At 45.9% G+C, this 6,139-nt stretch overlaps 1 protein-coding gene across 7 annotated transcripts in view; it reads right to left on the bottom strand.

Annotated features, from left to right (window-relative positions):
* Positions 1 to 6,139, bottom strand: part of MTM1 (myotubularin 1) — a 97,356-nt gene that overhangs the window by 54,671 nt on the left and 36,546 nt on the right. The gene's annotated exons all lie outside the window — the stretch shown is intronic.

Consider the following 6,139-nt stretch of genomic DNA (forward strand, 5'->3'; position numbering starts at 1 on the left):
TACCTTGGCCCTTTTACCACCTTTTATGAATAAAAGCATGATAGCGATCACACATGAAAAAGCAAGCGTGAAAATAGTCAGTTATGCAACCAAAATCCATCCCCAAATGTGTGCCATTCTGCACTGCCTGCAGAATAAAGCCTGAACTCCTAGGTACACAACTCGAGGGCCCCGGGACGTTGCTCCCAACCTGTCTCTGTGGGCTGCTATCCCACAACGTTCTCCGCTCCAACTAAGTAGATGCCTTCACCATTCTCCAAACATTTTGTCTACACTCAGGCCTAGGGGCTCTGTGCACGGTGTTCCCTTTGCCTAGGATGATCTGACTTTCCCAACTACCAACATTCTCCAACGACGCCCCGCTTCCCATTAGATCAGAGTTGACCACTCCCTCCTCTGCAGTTCTGCAGCACTCGGTTCGGACTGGTGTTACACCACCTGCTTCAAGTCTCATTGTCGTGAACTTCCACATCCGTATTCCCCCACTGGAAGCCAAACATCGGGAAGCGGTGCCTATCTTAGGCATGGGTGCTCTTCCCAAAGGAAGGGCCTGAGGGCATACAATGCTTCTCCATAGCTCCTTACCCAACGCTGGACTCAAGGGGTCCGGAGGGCTGTTGGCACGAAGGACGGAATAACGTCAGTAAAGTCGTACCGAGATCGTCCCACCAAGATAACAGCAGCTGCTGTGTTCGGAATACATCATCTGTGCCGGAATACATGTATTTTGTGGAATACATACCACAAAAGGCCAATGCGTGTATCGTCCTCACAACCATTCTGGACACAGGTGAAGTATTCCCATTTCCTGATGTTGCAACCAAAGCTTTAAAAAGCTTCGGTAACTGGCTTAGTAACTACAGGGAAGGGTTGAGATTCAAGCCAAGGTCTGGGAACACACAACAACAGAGCCATAAAAATGGTCCTACCCTTTGACTCCACAATTGCACTCCTAAGACCTTATCTTACAGCTGTGGAGCAACAGGAGGAAAAGCTACATGCGTGAAGATGCTCGATAGAGCCAGAGGTGGTCACTGGGGCGAAGAAAATTAGTCAGTCAACTTGATGGAATAAGCACGCAGCTACTAAAATAATTATGGTACATGGAAAAATAAGTTTAAGTGCAAAAAAAGCAGCATACAAAATACACTGTGACTACAATAATGTAAAATATATATTCATATGGACAGAGACAGAAAGGGCTACACAAATGTTTTAAGCCAGTATCCTCTTTAATGCTCTGTTAGATGACTTTGCTAACAAATACTTTATTTTTTTTTATTATTTTTATTTTTTTGCGGTATGCGGGCCTGTCACTGTTGTGGCCTCTCCCGTTGCAGAGCACAGGCTCCGGACGCGCAGGCTCCGCGGCATGTGGGATCTTCTCGGATCGGGGCACGAACCTGTGTCCCCTGCATTGGCAGGTGGACTCTCAACCACTGTGCCACCAGGGAAGCCCACTAACAAATACTTTAAAAGCTGCTTGTTGAGTTTTTGTTCTTTAAAAGATGTCCTCTGGGGGGAATACAAATAAAGTTAATTTCTTCTTTTACTTTAAATGCTTCTCTTTAAAACACAATACAACAAACTAAGCATCTCTTCACAAAATATAAATATAGCTCATGGGTGTTCTAGAAATTAAACAAGTATAAGACTGTGGTGTATCCATGCCATGGGATACTGTCAGCCACAAAAATGAATGAACTATGGATACACGCAACGATCCGGAAGAATCTTAAGGGCATCATGCAGAGTGGATAAAGCCAATCTCAAAAGGTGCTGTATGGTTCCATTTATATCATTCTTGAAATGACAAAGTTTTAGAGCTGGAGAACACGGAAGTGGCTGCCGGGGCTGAACGGAAGGAGGGCGTGGCTATAAAGGGAGCACAAAGGCTACAAAGGGAGTTCTGTAGCAACAGAAGAGTCGCATACTTTGACTGTTGGTGGTGGTGACATGAATTTACACATGGCATCAGATGTCACTGAACTGTACGCAAAAACACGCCAAAAATGAGTGCATGCAAAAACCGGTGAAAGTCAAGTACAGAGTCTTAGTTAACTATACTGTGCCATTCAATGTCCTGGTTTTGATAAAGCAGTGCAGTTATTGGAGAAGTGGGGTGATGGGTACCCAGGAACTCTCTGGACTATTTTTCCAAGTTCTTGAGAGTACATAATTACTTCAAAATAAAGTTTAAAAAGTGTGAGAGTATGGCTATCGTGGTGTAGAGAAAAGAGCACAGACTCTAAAGTTGGACAAAATTGCTTCCAATCTGAGTTCTGACATTTATTAACTGGATGACTTTGGCAAGTTACTGTATCTCTCAGCCACGTTTACCTGTAAAATAGGCATGATTAGAGATAATGGACTTAAAGTAACTGGCATGGTGCCCGGTATATGGTAGCTAGATAACAATGCAAGTTATTATTATTATTAGAGCAAAGAATATCTTAGTATGTGAAAGACATAACTGTGCTCTGCAAATATAGTGGATCAGTATGCTGTAGCAAGTAGTTACAGGGCTTTCTGTTTGTACCTATAAGGAGGCATCTTTTAGCTGGCGCCATGCAGTGAGACCCCTCACTCCATGACTGAATTCCAAATGCATAGAGATTAAAGACACTACTCAGTAACCATGTACATATGTAGCTGCATATTATAATGTATTTACTTCTCAATATAATCTAGTTATTAAAAATATACTATCAAGGGACTTCCCTGGTGGTCCAATGGTTAAGAATCCACCTTCCAACGCAGGAGATGCAGGTTTGACCCCTGGTTCGATCCCTGGGTAAGATCCCACATGCTGCAGAGCAACTAAGCCTGCGTGCTGCAACTACTGAGTTTGCGCACTCTAGAGCCCACGCGCCACAACTACAGAAGCCCGCAGGCCACAATGAAGACCCAGTGCAGACAAAATTAAAAAAAAAAAGATATTAAAAAAAATACTATCAGGCTTCCCTGGTGGCACAGTGGTTAAGGATCCGCCTGCCAATGCAGGGGACATGGGTTCGAGCCCTGGTCCGGGAGGATCCCACATGCCGCGGAGCAACTAAGCCCGTGCACCACAATTACTAAGCCTGTGCTCTAGAGCCCGTGAGCCACAACTGCTGAGCCCGCATGCCGCAACTACTGAAGCCTGCACGCCTAGAGCCCGTGCTCTGCAACAAGAGAAGCCACCACAATAAGAAGCCCGCGTACTGCAACGAAGAGTAGCCCCCGCTCGCCACAGCTAGAGAAAGCCCACGCGCAGCAACAAAGACCCAATGTAGCCAAAAATAAATTTAAAAAATAATAATAATAAAAAAATACTATCAAGCAGTCTGTTACTATGCTTAGATTATATTGAAATTTACGAGTGTCTATTCAACTGTACCCCTAAATATCAAACTTGTACCTAAAAATACATCGAGTAGACAATAAATAAAAGTCTGATATCCTAATATCAAGATGGAAGCAAGAATGCAAATTTAAAAAGCAGAAGGATTAGAAGTGAGTGAGACCTTCCTGTTCTTTGTTCCTGCAGCAAGAAAATTCCTATAGCTCTGATTACCCTGACCCAACACAAACCAGAAAATGGGACACTGAGGAGAACCAGCCAGCTCCTGACCAAAGGCACCCACAGTCTAATGAGGCTAACCTGCCACGTTCTCCCCGAATGACAGGTTCAAGATCAGATAACCCAGCAAGCCCAACTGGAAGATCCAGGAATAGGAAAATTAGCTTTACTCTCTAGAAACCTGAGTCATCACTATCTAAGTATCATTAAATATTTAAGGATTCCCAAAGGTCCATGCTAACTCAAAATCTATTCCTCTGTACCTGTACGTATCTAAAATAGCTGAGAAGTAAATGTAACAGCTTAGAAGATGCAATCATTTGCCTTCTCTCTCGAGTGCATACTGAGTAACAGAAACTACTGGATGCTGGGGACCACGGGGAGAATTAAGATGTAGGTGCTGCCCTCACAGAGCTCAAGGCCCAGTCTGGGAAATGAGACACATGTACGCAAACAGCCACAATGCTAGGTTGTAAGTGCCAAGAGCCATTTAAAAAAATCCAGATGAAGTGGAACGGGAGGTCAGAGAGGGCAGGACAATTTCTAACTGATGGGGTCACACGATGGTTCTGCTGTGATGGCAATGTTAAAGATGATCCTTAAAGGGTGGAATAACAGCAGCTGGAGACTGGCCTTCCAAAAACAGGTACAGTGACAGTGGCTACACGTGTGGGAAAGCATGGGAATTTTATTTTAAAAAAACAAAAGCAAAACCAAATGGGCCAGGTTTAAGATCAGGTGGCAAGGGAATCCCCTGGGGAGTAGCCCAGGGCTTGGCTCAGGGTGACTGGGATCTGGGAAATGTGTCTTGGGCAGAGGTCTGCAACGCCATAAGGTGGCTGTATGCAGATGCGTCCAGCAGCGCCGAGCACTCCGCACCAGCACAGGGAGGGTCCACCCATTCCCTGCAGTCCTGGAAGCTAATGTTTCAGTGCAAGTGACAGGATCACCGTGAGGGTCTGAAAGTGGAGAGTGTCCGAGGTGGAAAGCAAAAGAAGGAGGTGAGCCGTGGGGAAGAATCACAGAGGCAGGCCCAAGTGTCTGGGACAATGGTGGTCCCACCAAGACACATGAAGGGCACAGGAGGGGGTTCTGGAGAAAGGTTAACATTATGAATTTTAGACACACTGGGTTTGAGTGTCTAAACACCCTGGGTTTGGAATCTAAAAAAAAAAAAAGGTCATGAAGAACGTAGGGGCAGGATGGGAATAAAGACACAGATCTACTAGAGAACGGACTTGAGGACATGGGGAGGGGGAAGGGTAAACTGTGACAAAGCGCGAGAGCGGCACGGACATATATACACTACCAAACGTAAGGTAGATAGCTAGTGGGAAGCAGCCGCATAGCACAGGGAGATCTGCTCGGTGGTTTGTGACCACCTAGAGGGGTGGGATCGGGAGGGAGGGAGGGAGGGAGGCGCAAGAGGGAGGAGATATGAGGATGTATGTATATGTATAGCTGATTCACTTTGTTATAAAGCAGAAACTAACACACCATGGTAAAGCAATTATACTCCAATAAAGATGTTTTAAAAAACAGAAAAAAATAATAAAATAAAGTGAAAACTAATAAAAATAAACACCCTGGGTTTGACTGAGAATCAAGTACAGACATCCAGGAGGCAGCTGGAAATGCAGAAGTGGAAGATCCCAAAGGCCCCTCAAACTCAAAATGCCCAGAACGAAGCGCACGATGTTTCTCTCTCCAAACTACATCTTCCTCTCAGTGGCTGGCACTCCACCGTCCAGTGACAAAAGCTGGAAACCTACAAGTCATCCTTGACATTCCCTCTTCCACTAGCCTTAATCCAATCTCCATGTTTACTTCTTAAATCCATCTTGAATCTGTCCGCCTCTCTCCAATTCTACCAGCAACTTCTCTGGGCCACTGGAATAGACGCAGGGGTCTCTTTGCATCTACTTCTGCTCCCTTACAATCTGCCCACCGCACAGCAGCCCAGGTCATCTTCTACAGAAGTAACTCTGATGCTACCATCCCTCTGCTTAACCCATTTCCAAAGCTTCTCATTGCTCAACTCTAAAAACCTAAATCCTTAACGGGGTCTACAAGGCCTAGGTCATCTGGCCACTACCCACATCTCCTGTTCATCCCTTGCTGTTCTCCCAACCCCCAACCCAACCACACCATCACTTTTTCACGTCCCCTTTGGTCCCAGGTCCTCTCCTGTGCTGTTCTCTCAGCTTACTGTCTCCGACCCAGTCCACGCCAAGCATCTAGGGAACTGCCATTCATTCTTCAGACCATGGGTCAAGCATCATTTTCTCAGGACAATTTCCCGGGCTCCTCAAACGACCGCCCTCCTGTGCAGCTCCCAGGCAACACCTAGCATAGCTTGTTGTTACACCCTGGTGTGATTATCTGACTCGTGTCTGTCAGTCCCACCGGAACCAAAAGCTTCGTGAGGGCGACACCGTGTCTGCTGTGCATGCCACTCTATCCCAGTGCCTGGCACGGTGCTGGGCACACAGCAGGCTCTCAGACAGTGAATAAAGAATGAAAGATCAGGTCTGGCGCTACAGAGCTGGAAAGCAACTGACAAGTGAGGAAGAAGAG

The sequence above is a fragment of the Lagenorhynchus albirostris genome, chromosome X, assembly GCF_949774975.1.
Source record: "Lagenorhynchus albirostris chromosome X, mLagAlb1.1, whole genome shotgun sequence".
Classification (NCBI taxonomy): domain Eukaryota; kingdom Metazoa; phylum Chordata; class Mammalia; order Artiodactyla; family Delphinidae; genus Lagenorhynchus; species Lagenorhynchus albirostris.